The following is an 18,185-nucleotide window of genomic DNA, read 5'->3' on the forward strand; positions in this document are numbered from 1 at the left end:
ATAATAGTAGCTGAATAAGCAATAAATATCAATATCGAGAATATGAGGTGGAGAGTCACTTTCAATTGGTCCAATATGCCCTGAAATCTCTCGTTTGTTCTCCTTATACCTTAAAATATGGTCTTCTTGGAAATGTTGTGCTCCCCTTGACTGCACACGTCGCGCAGCTATAGTCTCGCCTGGTTATTAGAACCAACACTCCCAGTCCCTGCAGATACTATACGGGAAATGTGCTCACACTTTTGTCCTGTTTTATGAGAACAAGGAGATCTGACCCAGGATATCCTTCCCCTACTCTGCCCAAAACATTAACGCCTTCGTTTCCCGTGCTGTTATGTTCACTAACTCTGGAAAATAATCCAATGAAATACAGAGATGTCCGGGGTAACTTGTCTACTTATTGTTCTATTCGTGAGGTACTCACATATAACGTATTGCCATAAAGGCGTATGCCATTCAGGTACCTCCTATATATAACTCACAATGAATTATGTAAATATAGAAAACGTAATAACAATATATGTACAGTGTTACGAAAATGCTTACAATCTGTTCGGCCTCACACATCCTACAGTCCCTCACCTCACTTTAGTGCTGAGTGTCGGTAACATATGGACCCTCTGTACCGTCCCACTTAAAATAGCACCTCAACCCATAGTGCGCACAAAGAGAAGGCTGAGTGAACATTGCACCGTTTCTCAGAGAGTTTTTCACACAACCAACTTTTGTATCTTCTTCATATTCTTCAAATAGGAGATGGTTCTGGAAAAACCAAGTCTTTATCGGCAGGCAATTGGAATTCGAAAGCTGTGTTTGTCTGGAGGCGTTAAATGAACCAGGCCCGTCGCAACATTGGGTGCGCTTTCATGCTGCCGGAAGGGTGGGAGGGAGAGAAGAAAGAATATAGAAGAATACAGCATTGGAACAGGCCCTTCGGTCAACAATATTGTGCCGAACTGGAAAGTAAATGAACCCCACCCCCCGCCAAACGAATTCCTCTTACTTACACAATGCCCATATTCTTCCGACTTCCTCACAATCACAGGGTTTCCTATCTTACCATCTCCTAAAACCTCTGATGTATTTGCCTCTACCACCACGCTAGACAGCACAGTCCAAACATTCACCATTCTCTGGATTAAAAGTTACCCCTCACATCGCCTTCGAACATACCCTCTCTCATCTACAATCCATGACCTCTGTTATTAGATATATATACCCTGGGAAAAAGAAACTGCCTGTGTACTCTATCTGCGCCTCTCACAATTCCCAGTCAGCTTCCTTCGCTCCAAAGCAAACAAAAGTTGTCGTGTCTAATGTTAGCACATGGCTTCTAAACCAGGCAGCATCCTGGTAATCCTCTTCTGCTCTCTACCCAAACCCTCAACATCCTTCCTACGGTGGCATGACTAGAATTATATGCAATACTCTAGATTTTCATAAATTTACAACATAACCTATTGCCATTTGTACTGAATATCTTAAATAATAAAGGCAAACATTGCATAAGCTTCCTTAACCGCCTTATCGACCTTTGTAACTGTTTCCGAGGTGCTATGTACTTGGACTTCAAGATCTCTCTAAGCAGCAAAATAATTAAGGTTTTTTTTCAATAGCAGAGTACTTGCTCCTCGCATTTGCCCGACCAAGGTGCAACATTCCAAATTCATCGGGGTTAAACTCCTTCTACCATTTTTCTGTCTATATCTGCAACTGATCTATGTTGCGCTGCACGTTTTGCAAGTTTTTTTCTAAACTATCCACAACTCCACAAATCTAGGTATCATCCGAAAACTTACTAACAAATCTGTCGACATTTGCATCCGGCTTATTTATTCACATCACGAACAGAAGGGGTCCCAGCCCAGGTCCCTGCTGAGGTTCACTAATTAGAACTCTAGATTCAAAAAGGCCCTTCAGCAACTAATTCTCTCTTGTAAGAAACTAACGTGAGACTCACGTGTAAATAGTTTCCAGCATTTCTCTTTTTTCCCCTTTTCATGTAGATGTAAAATGTTAGCCAGTATTCAGTCCTCTAGGATCTCTCACGTGGCTAGGGAGGAGATATTTGCCAAGGACCGTGCAATTCCGTCTCTTTCTTCCTTCTCTAACCTGTGGAAATTCCATCAGGTCCTGGAGACTTATCCACCTGAAAACTCATTCGGAGGCCCAACACTTCCTTCTCCTACTTCACCTCTAAACACCTAACATATTTATACACTGAGCTCCGATCTGTTGCTCCTCCATGTCTTTTACCTTGATAAATACGGAAGCAAAATACTCAGTGAATACGTCACTTACATTTTCCGCATTGAAGCAAACATAGCCTTCCCTAGCTCCCCAAAGTGACATGATTATACACTGTCCATAGTTAGTCATTTGCTGTTGATGTTTCTATTGAATACTGCTTAATTAAACTCACTTTAATCCTGCTTGCCAGGGACTTTTCACGTCCCCTTTTGGTTTTCCTCGTTCGCATTTTTCGTTCTTTACTGGCTTCGTTATACTCTCGATTTCCACCCTTTGATCCGAATTTAGGGAGCTTTACATACGTTTGCTTTTTCACTCCAGCACCTCCTCTCGCTGGAGTGTGCACGTTTGGATTTAATAAAGCATCCTGGATACATTTAATACATTCTCCCCGTCTATTACTCTTGCACTGAGAATGTACATTTTTGTATCGGGGAAGTTGAAGATCCCCATGAGATCAAACTTGTAATTTTACACATGTTGTTATTCACATTACATGGCTGTTCATTAATGTTCTAGCAGCTATTGCAGAGCCTGTCGTGCAAACCAATCAGTGTGATCGTACGCTTTCTATTCCAGAAGCCTCCGTCGTCACGCTACTCCTCCAAGAACTGATAAAGTGTGACTGCTGCATTGTGTGAGAGGGGAGATAAGCTGGGCCAGTGCCCCAGCGAACCGCAGTAGGGCTCCACGGTTTGGAGCAAACGGAGGAAAGGGGTTTGGTGGAAAATTTGAACTTGATGTTGAAGCTGGACGGTCAACGTGTCCAAAGGGAAGGTAGTTTGATGTCCCGGTGCTGCCTCTGAGCATATCGGGAAGGGATCAGTGTTGAGTGTCAGTGAGATGTGGATTGTGGGTGACAATTAACTTCACGATGTCGGAGCATTAATTATTTTTCTTATTTTTCCACCCTCTCCATCAGGGTATCGTATTACTTCAGCATGATGCAGTCAGGGTAAGTGGCATCCGAATGCTCTGTCCGTGATTGCGTTAGTTAATGAACCAGAGACGTTACAGTACCAGCCTTGTGCTCATGCACGGTCGGGCGGGGAGCGAAGCGGCGAGAAAGAGAAGAAACTCTCCTCACTTTGCTCTTTCAAGGGAAGGAACGGTTTTGAACAGCTTCCTTCGGCTCCTGTAATGTCTCCACGACCCCGGTGTGGTCACTGATCTCTGTCCCTACCCTGAGCTCCTGAAACATTGCCCAGGCATGATCCTCCCTATTATAAACTGTGCGAACCATCCTAGTTTATCCTGTACATAGATAAGAAAACACTGAACAGTGCAGGTTTTTGTAGCCCCTTTGGTCCTTGATGTTTTAGCGCCTCTAAACTTGTTCTCCGACAAAGCCGTCTATTGCTCCGTTATCCGTGTGCTAAGAAAATCTCTGAATTGATCCTAATGCATGTGTCTATACTACCACCATTGATACTGCGTTTCACACACTCACTACTATGCGTAAAAACACACTTTTGGCAGCCCCTATACATGACCAAAAAATCGCTTTAAAATTCCCTCCCCTTTTCAGATGTTTCCAATCTGGGGTGTAGCACAATTTCCCAGTGTGGTTTAACTCAAGTTTTATAGAGCTGCAACATTACCTCGCGGCTATTGAACTCGTTCCCCGGGCGGTTTATCCTAAACCATCCATAGACACTCTGAACCATTCTATTTAATGGCGCAGAAACATTAAGGGATAATGGACGTCAACGTTGAAAGTGCTTCTGCTCTTCAATATTTTCAATTACAGTAAACTGTCATTAACCATGGATTCTGCAATCAAATACGGCCTTTCAAAGTGTAATTCTTCACTCTTCCCATACTCAACTTGACCTGCCATTTCTCAACCCAGCTCTGCATCTATCAATGCCCAGTTTGTAACTTGAGATAACCCACCACATGATCCATAACAGCATCCATGTTTTGCCTGTTTACTATGTCTATCCATTTCCTCATCCAACTCATTTGTAAAATTCAGAAAATCCAGGAGTCACACGACAGATCGCTACGGATCACAGCATCTCATTGAGCTCCAGGTGCAATAATCTCCAACTGCTAGCCCACTGTCTCTTGGGCATGCCAGTCTTACCTACACAGACAAGATTCTCTGGATCCCCTATCACATGACTTTCTGAGTGGGCCAACAATGAGGAATCTTATTAAACATCTTAATAAAATTCATGTATACACCATCCTCCTACAAACCATTAACGTGGTTTGCAGCATCAGAAAGAATTCAATCACATTCTTGAGACATGACCTGCACCTGGCAAGACCATGCTGACCATCTCTAATCAGACTCTATTTCTTCAAATGCCTGTATATACTGCCTGGATATCTATTGGAGCATGTTACACACAATGGCATAAGCTTTACTGTTCTATGATTCCCGCCATTATCCCCATTAGATTCTTTGAACAAAAAATAAACATTTACTCCTTGAAATCCGCCGGTACGACTGAAGAGGGCAGTAGGACGCAAAGTCCATCGCCAAAAGCGCCTAAAGACCTTACTGCTCTTCCCTTAGAAAACTGGAGTAAATATCCCCCGGCACCAGAGACTTAACTATCCTCAGGGTCTTGAAAGGATTCAGCTCATAAGACCAGAAGATACAGGAGCAGATTCGGCCCATCGAGTCTGCTCCGCCATTCAATCATGGCCTGATCCAATTCTTCCAGTCATCCCCTTTCGCCCGGTTTCACCCCATACCCTTTGACGCCCTGGTTAATCAAGACCCTATCTACCACTGCCTTAAATACTCCCAACGATTTCGCCTCCACAGTCGCTGGTGGCGACAAATTCCACAGATTTACCACCCTCTGACTGAAGTAATTTGTCCGCATCTCAGTTCTCAAAGGACGTCCTTCAATCCTGAAATCGTGCCCTATTTTCCTGGAGTCCCTTACCATGGGAAATAACTTTGCCATATCTTTCCACGCCTTTTAAAATTCGGAATGTTTCTCCGAGATCCCACCTCATTCTCCTGAGCTCAAGGGAATGCAGCCGAAGAGCTGCCAGACGTTCCTCATGCGGTAACCCTTTCATTCCTAGAATCATTCTTGTGCAGCTTCTCTGAACCTTCTCCAATGTCAGAATATATTTCTAAAATAATGAGTCCAAAACTGCCCAAAATACTCCAAGTGTGGTCTCACGAGTGCCTTATAGAGCCTCAACATCACATCCCTGCTCTTATATTCCAAGTGAAGTGAGGTACAATAATAGCAGGGGTTTTGTGGTGGGAAATTTTAATTTCCCAGATATTGATTGGCATCTTCCTAGAGTGAAGGATTTAGATGGGATGGAGTTGTGTGTTGAGGAAGGGTTCTTGACACAATATGTAGATAAGCCTACCAGAGGAGAGGTTGTACTTATTCAGGTATCGGGAAATGAAACTGGTCAGTTGTCAAGTATCACAGTAGAAGTGCATTTTGGAGCTAGTTATCACAATTCTCTCTCCTTTACCACAGCATTGTGGAGGAATAGGAACAGATAAGTTAGGGAAAGGTTTGATTGGACAAGGCGAAATATGAGGCTATCAGGCAGGAAAATGGAAGCATAAATTGTAAAAAAAAAAGTTCTCAGGGAAGCGTACAGAAGAATTCTGGAAAATGTTCAAGGGATATTTTCGTGGGGTCCTACAGCGGTACGTTTCAATGAGACAGGGAAAGGATGGTAGGATACAGGAACTGTGGTGTACAAAGACAGTTATACTTCTAGTCAAGAAGAAAAGGAGAACTTGCGAAAGGTTCAAAAACTAGACCGTGATTGAGATGTAGAAAATTATAAGGCTAGCAGGAATGAGCTTAAGAATGAAATTCGGAGAGACGGAAAGAGCCATGAGAAGGCCTTGTGGGAAAGGATTAAGGAAAACCCCAAGGCACTGAACAAGTATGTGAAGAGCAAGAAGATAAGTCGTGAGATAATAGGACTAATCAAGTGTGACAGTGGAAAAACTTGTATGAAACAGGAGGAGACAGTTGAGGTACTTAATGAATACTTTGCTTCACTACGGAAAAGGATCTTGACGATTGTAGGGATGACTTGCAGCCGACTGAAAAGCTTGAGCATGTAGATGTTAAGGAAGACAATGTACTGGAACTTTTGGAAAGATCAAGTTGGATAAGTCACCGGGACCCGAAGGAATGCACCCCAGGCTACTGTGGGAAGCGAGGGAGGAGATTGATGAGCCTCTGGGGATGATCTTTGCATCATCAACGACGACGAGAGAGGTTTCGGAGGATTGGAGAGCTGCGGGAGTTGCTCCCTTATTCAAGAAAGGGAGGTGAGATAGCCCAGGAGATTATAGACCAGTGAGTCTTACATTAGTGGTTGGTAAACTTATAGGGAAGATCCTGAGAGGCAGGATTTATGAACATTTGGAGAGGCATAATATGATTGGGAGTAGTCAGCATGCCGTTGTCAGCATGTCGTTGCCTTACGAGCCTGATTGAATGTTTTGAGGATGTTATTAAACCCATTGATGAAGGTATAACCGTAGCTGTAGTGTGTATGGATTTCAGCAAGGCATTTTAATAGGGTATCCCATGCAAGGCTTATTGAGAAAGTAGGTAGACATGAGATCCAAGGGGATTTTTCTTTATGAATCCAGAACTGGCTTACCCACAGAAGAGAAAGAGTGGTTGTAGACGGGTCATATTCTCCATGGAAGTCGTTGAACAGTGGTCTGCCTCAGGGACCCCTACTCTTCGTGATTTTTATAAATGACCTGGATGCGGAAGTGGAGGGATGGGTTAGTAAATTTGCTGATGACACGAATGTTGGGGTTGTTGTGGATCTTGTAGAGGGCTGTCACAGCGGGACCGTGATAGGATTCAAAACTGGGCTGAGAATTGGCAGATGGAGTTCAACCCAGATAAGTGTGAGGTGGTATATTTTGGTAGGTTAATAATGATGGCAGAATATTGCATTGACGGTAAGACTCTTGGCAATGTGAAGGATTCGAGGGATCTTGGGTTCCAAGTCCATAAGACACTCAAAGCTGCTACGTTGGTTGACTGTGCGGTTGAGAAGGCATACAATGTATTGGCCGTCTGTTTAAGTGCCGAGAGGTAATGTTGCAGCTATATAGGACCGTGGTCAGACTCCGCTTGGAGTACTGTGCTCAATTCTGGTAGCCTCACTACAGGAAGGACCTGGAAACCATAGAAAGGATGCAGAGGAATTTTATAATGAGGTTGCCTTCATTGGGAGTATGCCTGATGAGAATCAATTGAGTAAACTGGGGCCTTTTCTCATTGGAGCGACAGAGGATGAGAGATGACCATATAGAGGTGTACAGGATAATGAGAGGCATTGGTCATGTGGATAGTCAGAGGCTGTTTCCCAGTAGTGAAGTGGCTAGTACGAGAGGATATAGTTTTAGGGTGTTTTTAAGTAGGGACAGAGGAGATGTCAGGGGTATTTTTTATGCAGAGAGTAGCGAGTGTTTGGAATAGGCAGCCGGCGGCGGTGGTGGAGAGGGAACCGATAGGGTCTTTTAAAAGGCTCCTGGATAGGTACATGGGGCTTCGAAAAAATACAGAGCTATGGGTAAGCCTAGGAGGTTCTAAGGTAAGGACATGTTCGGCACAGCTTTGTGGGCCGAGGGACCTATATCGTGCTGCAGGTTTTCTATGATTCTGTGTTTCTGTGCCTCGAGAAATGAATGCCAACATAGCAATCGCCTTGATTAACAACCGACTCAACCTGGAGGTTAACCTTTAGGGTGTCCTGCACATGAGGTCCCAATTCCCTTGCAGTTCTGCATTTTGAATTCTTTCCCGATCGAAATAATAGTCTGTCCGTTTATTTCTTCCACCAAAGTGCAAGTCCATAAACTTTCGAACATTGTATTTCATTTGCCAATACTTTGCCAATTCCCCTAAACTACCTACATCTCTCTGCAGGCTCTCCGCTTCCTCAACACTACCCGCTCCTCCACCTATCCTGGTATCATTGGCAAATTTGGCCATAAATCCATTAATACTGTAGTCAAAATCATTAACGTGCATCGTAAAAAGTAACGGTCCCAACAGTGACAACTGTGGAGCTCCATTGGTAGCCCGTAGCCAACCAAAATACGATCCTCTCATTCCACTCTCTGTTTTCTGTCGATCAGACTAGTAACCAAGCTAGTAACTTCCCTGTAGTTCCATTGGCTCTTATCTTGCTAAACAGACTCATGTGCGGCACCTTGTCAAAGTCCTTTTGAACATCCAAGTACACCACGTCTACTGCATCTCCTTTGTCTACGCTGCTTTTAATTTCCTCAAAGAATTGCAGTATGTTTGTCAGGCAGGATTTTCCTTTCAGGAAACCATGCTGGCTTTACCTTTCTTGTCATGTGCCTTCACGTACTCCGTAATCTCATCCCGGACAATCAATTCCAACAACTTCCCAACCACTGATGTCATGCTAACAGGTCTATAGTTTCCTTTCTGCTGCCTCCCACCCTTCCTGTATAAAGGAGTAACATTTGCAATCTTCCAGTCATCCGCTACCATGTCAGGATCTATCGATTCTTGAAAGATCATCGTTAATGCCTCTGTATTCTCTCCAGCTACTTCTTTCAGAACACGGGTGTGCAATCCATCAGGTCCAGGAGATTTATCCACCCTCAGACCATTAAACTTCCTGAGCACCTTTTCAGTCGTAATTTTCACAGCACGTGCTTCACTTCCCTGACACTCGTGAATGTTCGGTACACTGCTGACTCTTCCATTGTGAACACTGATACAAAATACGCATTCAGTTCCTCTGCCATCTCTACATCTCTCATTGCAGTATCTCCGGCGTCATTTTGTATTGATCCTATTTCTGCCCTCGACTCTCTTTTACCCTTAATGTACAATAAACAGCTTTTGGTATCTTCTTTGATATTAGTCTCCAGCTTCCTCTTGTAATTCATCTTTTCCTTCTTAATGACCTTCGTAGTTTACTTCCGCAAGTTTTTTAAAGCTTCCCAATGCTCGATCTTCCCACTAGCTGCGGCTTTATTTTATGGCCCGTCTTTTGCCTTTACATCGGCTCTGACTCTACTTGCCAGCCGCGGTCCCGCCCTTCTTCTTCTTGAAATTTCTTCTTCTTTGTCTTTCCTTCAAATGTCCCTTTCCAGTCAACTTCGGCCAGTTTCCCTTCCATGCCATTGCAATATCCTTTATTCCATTGAAATTCCACACATTAGATTTTATTTTCCCTCTCAAATATCAATATGAACTCGATCATATTGCGATCACTGTTCCCTAATGGCTCCTTCACCTTGTGCTCTCTTACCACCTCCAATCATTGCATAACACCCAATCCAGCACAGCCGATCCGCTAGTTGGCTCAGCAACAAACGGTTTCTAAAATGCTATCCCTTAAACATTCTACAACTTCTCTCTCGAGGTTCAGTACTGACCCAGTTTTCCCAATCCATTTTCATGTTAAAATCCCCAACGATTATCATGACATTGCCTTTCTGACATGAGTCTTCTATCTCCTGCTGTAATTTGTAAACCACATTCCGGCTGCTGTTTGGAGGCCTGTATACAACTGCCATTAATGTCCTTTTACCCTTGCTATTTCTTAACTCAACCCATGGAGACTCGACGCCTTCCAATCCTATGTCACCTCTTTCCAATGATTTAATATTATTTCTTATACACAGAGCTACAGCACCCCCTCTGCCTACTAACCTATCTTTCCGATATACCTTATATCCTTGGAGGTTCAGATCCCGATGGCAGCCATCCCTTAACCAAGTTTCAGAGATAACCTCAACGTCATATTGGCCAATCTGCAGCTGAATTGTCAGATCGTCCATTCTATGCACTTATCCTACACAACATTGACCTGTTCAAGCATATCAGCCTGTTATCGTTGTGCTCACATTTGTCAAGGTCTTTCTGAATCATGAATACTGAGAGAAATATTCATTAAGGACCTTTCCTACCTCTCCGACACCAGGCTCTGTTATTCCTGATCAGTCCTGTCCTGACACATGTAATCCTTCAGTTCCCCACATCCGTGGAAAACACCTTGGATATTTAGTCTCCTTGCTGGCGATATTTTTACCCTGTCTGATCGTAGATCCCATGCTGCCTAACGGTAGGAATGCGTTTCTCAGCGCATCTGTGCCGCCGGCTCTCCACACTCAGCCGGCCAAGCACTGCCGATTTTTGGGGCCGGTTCTCTGCTGATGAGGACGATCCCGTCAATAAAGGGACAGCGGTTGCACTCAGGAAGTTTCCCCTCACCTTTCTCTTGCACCTTTCAGTGTGGAGATCTGGTTCGTTGCCACTGGCAGAGCGGATTGCCCACGCATGTGAGGACGACGGAAATCGCTTTGGATCCCCCCACCTTGCTTCGTATCAATCACCGCTTTCGGCACGCACTCCGCTAATAACGCATTCCCATACCGTTATTCAGTAATCAAAGCACTGGCCTATTCACCCAGCCTGGCCTCGGCACCCGATAACCAACACGTGACCGATCATCACCGACCCCCGCAGTAACCGCAATGTGGCTGGCTGAGGAGCCCAGTTCTAGGACTTCCGGCCACCATGATCCTCCACTGACCCAAGAACATTAGGCCACGTTGATAATGGAAGCAGCCTTGAGAAAACTTTGCCCATGTTGGTGTGGGGCGCCGCGTCACGGTGAACATTCAGATGAGTCCTTCCTCGGGCTCTTTTGCATTCCTGGTGAAAGAGTGAGATCGGAAATACATCAAAAACCGCGGGCCACGCAGGTTGACGCTTGGGGTTGGAGGGGATGTCTGTGTCTCCTCGGGGAACGCACTGGGGAAGATGAAGGCCACAGACCACTTCTGTCTGGCCGCACGGGTTGTCGGCGCTGGAGCGTTACAGACACTGGGCAGAACACGCAGTGGACGTTCGATATGATCCACCTCCTGTCTCCGTGTAACTGCAATAATTCTCCTCTGCTCTGATTATGGGAAGGGGTTAAAGTTTTCCGGTGTTCACACTCTCTGGTATCGGTACTGACTATACACTATCCCGCTGATCGCTGTCCCGCCGTCGTATAACCGTTAATCCATCCAGCTGCATGACTCAATAAAACTGACGCTGTTTGCATTAAACTGGTCTCCGTCTCTTGCTAAAAGCTCGCTGCCTTCGGTACCGGCGGGCCATTAAGAAGGTCTGTGCAGCCCCACCGGACGCATAGAGCAGCCTGCTCCCACAGCAGACAATGCAGTGGCCTGAAACAGCCCATCCCAATTCCCCACCAATGCCGAGTCACTCTGAGGCAACTGCAAGCTGCTGGTGAAGCCGCCTGGTGTGTGAGGGTGAGGAAATGGTGCGGCACACCGACGCAGGGACTGTCACCAGTGGGATTACTCTCTTGGGTCCGATAGGCAAAACGAACTCCCGTCGGTATGATATCACTTGGCGTGGAAGTACTCTGGTCTGAAGCGATGGCTGAGGTGGGCAGACTGCAGGTGGGTGTTAGCCGAGTGACGGACAGGGTCTCCCCTACTCCGGGCAGACGGTTTTCCTACGCTTCTCCCCCTCCAATCCCAGGGCTGTAAATCACCACGGGGCGCGTCACTGAACCCCTATCGCTGGGAGACAGTAACACCAGGGATGGAAGACATGGCAGTCGGGTGTGTGGGAATCAGGGACATTAATGGTCACGGTGGGGAGTGGAGCATTCACTGCAGGACAAGCAGAAGGATGCCGAGTGTGAGGGTGGGAGGAGGGATGAATGACTGGTCGGTGGAGAGAAACGTTTGACACCAAAGTAAGGGTCGTTGAGGGTGGGTAGAGGGTGGCATTTCTGGAGGTGACTATAGAGGTGACTCGTGCGGATAGATGGCTGTCAGAGAGAACGGCCATCGAGCTTACGGGGGACGGGGGAAGGGGCGTGGAGGAGAACGCATTCAGCAGTAGGCTTAATATCACAGTCCTATGTTTGGAATTTGTTGTTTTACGGCAGTCGTTCAGTAAAATAAATACTGAAATGTGTTCCTAAAATAAGTGTTTTAAGGTAAATATGTAGTTCTTAAACAGAGGGTAAATATTAAGGTAGTGTAGAGGGGTACATTGTCCATTTAGAAATCTGGTGCTGGAGGAAAATAAACTTCCTGAAACTTGGTGTGTGGGTCCTCAGACACCGTCAATTCTTCATTGACGGCAGCAATGAGAAGAGGGCATGTCCAGGATTGAATATCTTTAATGATGGATGCCCCATTTCTAATCATCTATTTTCGAAGATGCCTTCGATGTCTGAGAGGCTGGTTCCCGTGATGCACTTGGCTGAGATTTCTGCGGGTTTTTATTAATATATATTTTCTGTGGAAATGATGGAAGTTCCGCCGGGTGATAATTGAAAGTTCCGGGAAGAGTTGCGGTTTTGGGAGGTTCGCCGCCCGTTAACACATGAGGGGCGCGGAAGTAAACGCAGACTGTAACCCTCAGTACACCGATTTCCCGACCAGTGGATGTCCTGTTTTTCCGTTTTCATCTCGCAACCTAACATTTCTCTTCAGTACCACTTTATCTTTTCTATCGATGTCATTGGTACTGATAGGTACCAAGACACCTAGCTGCCTACTGTTCCACGTCAGAATATTATGGTTCCGATCTGAGACATCCCTGATCCTGGCAGCTGAGAGTCAACATATCATCCAGGAGTCTCTATCACGCCTACAGAATCTCGACTCTGCTCCTCGGACGTTTCAACCTCCTTCAAACCCTGTAGTCCTCTTCAATACTCTTCGTTTGTGAGCAGCAGCCGCAGATTCAGTGCCAGAAACCCGGCCACAGCGACCCCCGCCCCTTTCTTGTAGGCAGTCATCAACGGTATTTACAGTGTCTTAATAGAGAGGGGAAAGGGCACAGAAAACTCCGCACTGGCTCCCGTTTCCTTTCCTTCTGCTGACAAAAACCCAGTTGCCTCCCTCCTGCAATCTAGAGACGCCGGCCTCCCTGCAGCTCCTACCTGTCCACAGTCGCTTTTGTGAGCCAAAATTCACCGAGCGACAGCGCCAGTTGCTTAATGTGTTCACGGGGGAGCCACAGCTCGATGTTTCTGATGCTAATTTGGTTATCCGGAAGACCATATCTGAAGCACGGAACAAAACTCTGCCACTGGAGACATTCTCTCTGCACCGCTGTACCCTCATGGGCGAGGAATGAAAAATTAGGGAGAAAAAGAGAAATCGATCAGATAATTAGTTCACCTAAACCTGATCTCGCGGAGCCTGGTGATCCAAAGCCACTCCAAACACTGGCCCACTCGCAACAATGCCCTTTCCCAGAATGGCCGCCCCGCAAAATTATGCTATTTTAACTCAACGTTTCTGATGAATCCCGCTCAACTATTGGCCTCAGTCCAACTCCGAAAAGTTCTGTCTTTTAAAACTTGAGAGCGGACCTGATAGAAAAGATCACAGTCAAAATCTGAAATGCTCCCGCGAAGTTCCACCTTTTAAATCATGAACGCGCACCTGATTGTAATGGTAACTCAAAGTTTTCACACCGTTTCGTAAAATCACCAACTTCAGCTTCTCCACTACCACATTACCTTGTTCTCGACGACAGTCAGGGTTGGGAGGTGCTGTTCCGCACAGCATGTCTGGATAGAGAGATAGATGGAGATAGATAGGTAGATAGATAGACAGACAGACAGACAGACAGACAGATAGATAGATAGACAGACAGTCAGATAGATAGATAGGTAGATAGATAGATAGATAGACAGTCAGATAGATAGATAGATAGATAGATAGATAGATAGATAGACAGATAGATAGATAGATAGGTGGATAGGTGGATACGTACATAAGCCGACAGAACCGTGTGTCAGGATTGCAGTGAGGCACTCTGGGATATTGCGGGCAAAGCGAGGCGAGAGGAGCGGTGGCCCCTCAATATTCCTGGATGCCATACGACCATAAGGCCATGTGATGTAGAGGCAGAATTTGGCCATTCCGTCCAGCGAGACGACTTCGCAATTTGTTTCCCGCTGATCCATTACCCTTTCAGCCTCAGACTCATGCCTTCTCCCCATCATCCTTTATATGTTTATAAACTCTTGTCTTGAATATTCTCAATTTCCAGCCGCCTGTGGCAACGCAGTCTAGAAGTTCATTTCTCGGCCTATATACAATCCTCTTCTTCTGCATTCTAAATAGTTGGCCCTGTGCTCTGAGGTATCGTCTTCTGGTCCGAAATTCCCCCAGCGCGGGAACGTCCTCGCCAGATAAACTCCATCGAGTCCTTTTGGCATCCGACAGGTCTAATGGCTCCATGTATTATCAGAGAATGTACATCCTGAAATTCTTGCTCTTCGTATACATCCTCGAAACAGAAGAAAACCCTGGAAAAATAATGAACCACGAAAAATATCACCAGCCCCATCTCCCGCCCCCACCCCCTCACTTGCTCCTTCAGGAAGCATCAGGGCTGACCACCCAACAAACAAACAAGTAACAGCAAACCCCACGAAGAGTGACGGAGGTAAACAAACCTATTAATCATCTGGTAATATCGGCATGTCTCATGTTCCCAATCTTAGAAACAGAGAGAGGTTTCACCCCTTTCCACAGAGAGAGAAGAATAAAACAAACGTCACGTATCAGGATTTTCTGAGGATTTGATGGCCAGCGTTAGAGAGAATAATTCAATAGATTTAGTCTCAACATTTTCATATGATACAATCTGACCCTTCTGAATCATTTTTTTAAACTTAAATTATATGATTAGAGGAGTGAAGTTGACGGCATTACTGAACGTGTCTGATACAAGATATTGGTCAAGCCCTGTTTTGTTCTTTTTTGGGGATTTTTTTGTTCATATATATTTTTTTCTTTTTATTTCTTTTTTTAATGACTAATTTCATTATGAGTTTTGAAGTCTTTTATATCTATGTTACTTAAAATCCGTTTTGTATTTGCTGATTAAGATTATTCCAATAACTTTGTACCAACTTTGTTATTAAGTTTATAATTTTGAAAATTAATAAAAATATTTTAAAAGATTTAGTCTCATCCAAACTGAGGCTTTTCTTCCTCAGGTAAGGTGGCACTGAAACAAGTAATCATAGACTAATGGACAAAGTTGAAATATTTAAGCGGAACATGAGAGGAAACATCTTCACGGAGGGGTCAGTGGGAGTCTGGAATGAGCTGTAAGAAACAGTAGTAAATGCAAGTTGAATATCAACATTCAGAAGACCCGCTGATGGGTACATGGATGCGAATGGAATGAAAGCGACGGTTCTTGTGCAGGCAAATGGGACTGGGCCAGACAATATGCTGTCACAAATCAGAAGAGTGAGGCGGTCTACTTATGTGTGTGGTGTTCGATAGCTCAACGTCCTAACCCAAAGTGTCCTTTCCAGTATCTTTCCAACCCCTGACGTGAAACTCACTCGTCTATATTTTCCTGCATTATCAATTCCACGTCTTAATATTTATCACAGCTTTTCTGGGGTCTTGTTTGTGGCTGCAGAGAATGCAAATATACTGGTCTAGACCGCAGTAATCTCAACTCCTGCTTCTCGGAATAATATGCAGTAGAGCCCAGTGGGCCCTGAAAATTACCCAGCTCACTGCTCTTTAGCACTATCTCTTCATTGGCCCCGAGCTTCCAAAACGAATCAGTTTTGGTAAGTACAGCATAGGAAGCGTTTCTTCACAGACTTTTACAGCAGGGAAAAGACCCTTCAGCGTGTATGCCATTACGATCTAGATGTATATTCAAACTAATTCATGTCCCAGAAGTGCTAGGTCAAAGGCAGGCAGATGTGACTAATTTAAATGGACAGCAGTACGGTATGGAACGGTTGGGCCGAAGATTCTGTGTCAACGCTGTAAAGGAAAGTTTCATCCGAACAGTGACTCTATTCCTCTCAATAGATCCTGGCTGACCTGCCAAGTTTCTTCAACAGTTTCATTAATTTCTACTTAGTATTCTGTGCAAAGGATCTTTTGTGCTGTAAGACTGCAGAGAAGATTCATCATGAATGTGGGGGCTTGTTCCATAATATGATAAGACCATAGGACTTGGGTGTAGAATTATGCCATTCAGCTCATCTAGTCTGCTCCGCTGATCCTAGATCCCACACTGAATCCCTTACACCTTGCCATATCTTTGGCTGTCCTAACCGATCAAGTAATGATCAACTTCTTGATTATACACAAAAATATAGACGGAAACTGTGCCTCCGACGAAGTCTGGGGCAGAGCGTTCCACAGATACACTACCCTCCGACTAACAAAATTCCTCCTTCCCTCTCACAAATAAAGACGATGGAAATTCAAGTAAAAAGTGCTGGTAGACCTCAACATCGGTAAAAGGACAGTTGACGTCTTGGGACGAGACCAGTCAGCAGGACTGGAGAAAAAATGGTGAGGTGTAGATTTAAAAAGGGAAACACAGGGTTATAGGTGAACCCGTGAGAGGAAGGGTTGAAATAAATAGCTGCGGAAGCTGATTGGTGAAAGAGGTCCGGAGCTGGAGAAGTCTGGCAGGTGAGAATAGAAGAGCATGGAAGAAAGAAAATCAGGTTGAAGCCCCAAAGGGATGCGATTGGCGGGCAAGGAGATAAGGAGAGAGACGGAAAAGGGGATGGGGCTTGGTGAAGGTAGGTGGGAGTGCCATTACCGGAAGTTTGGGAAATCGTCTTCATGCAATCAGCTCGGAGGCTGCCCCGACGGAATATAAGGTGTTGTTCCTCCAACCTGAGTATAGCCTCGTGGCGATAGTCGAGGAAGCCACGGATTGACATATTGGAATGGGAATGGGAAGTGGCATGAAACTAGGTGACCAATAGCAGATATCGCTTCTTCTAGGACCATGTTGTAATAGAGTATCTTGTGAGCATGATGTAATGGTCCTGTGATGGTGTGGTGATGTAATTCTCCCGCCAGTGTGAGGTCACATGATGCAATTTTCCCGCCGGTGTGAAGTCACGTGATGGCCTGTTCCAACAGGTATAAACCGGGAAAGCCTTGCTGTGACGCAAGAGTTTTGTGTTGGTTGGTTCGTCGGTGTTTAGTTTGGCTGCGTATTCGTCTCATGACGCAGTTTCACTTCAAAACGGAGCTTTAGTTCATATTTTAAGATGGAAAGGTTGCTGCTGGCAGTTTCACCAATCGCTGCCAGTCTTTGTTTGTAGCATCTTTGATTCGTCTTTACAGTCCAGTATTGGAGAGTGAAAACCTTACCAATGTACGGGAACCCGAACGACTGGGGAAAGTTGCTGTCATTCGGTAGTTTTATAAAGGATCGACCTTATTGAATCTTCGTTCAACAATAGTGGCCTACATCTGAGATAACATCTGCAAGAGCAGAAAAGTTTGGTGCAGTGTTCACCTTCCAGAGAAGAAGGTCAGTTCCTTTAAACCGTTTTATTTTCCTTCGTTGCGAATCCTTCGTACAAGGCATATTTCTGCTGGGATCAGCAGTAACGTCACGTATTCGAGGAATTCTGTACTTCAGGGAGGCCTCTCCTAATTGACTGTATAAATCACTCGAACTTTCCAATTTGCCACTTTAAGACTGTGTTCGCATTTACCACTGTAAGAACTATTCCAAAGTTTGGCGGTTTGTTAAATTGCCGTAAAGCAGTTTACTTCCGGTTAAATTAGTCTTTTTTTTTACTTTTCACTATTTTTGATCAGTCTTTAATAAATGTTTATATTTGTTTATAAAAACCTGTCTCAATTCCATATCCATTGTTGTCGCCCACGTAACACTGGTCATACCTCCTCTTACTTTCCCGATTCTGCTTGGCGGCCGCCGCCCCAGCCTATTTCGTCAGCCCTTTTCAGCTCTCTCCTCATATCAGACATATACTTCAGATAAGACTTCGGCTGCACCTCACCCGCGTCAATCCCGAAAAAGAGGTCAATGGGCAGCCTCGCCTCACGCCCAACCATCAGATAACAGGGCGAATACCCAGTAGCTTTATTGCTTGTACAGTTG

Source organism: Mobula birostris, unplaced genomic scaffold (genome assembly GCF_030028105.1).
Source record: "Mobula birostris isolate sMobBir1 unplaced genomic scaffold, sMobBir1.hap1 scaffold_522, whole genome shotgun sequence".
Taxonomy (NCBI): Eukaryota; Metazoa; Chordata; class Chondrichthyes; order Myliobatiformes; family Myliobatidae; genus Mobula; species Mobula birostris.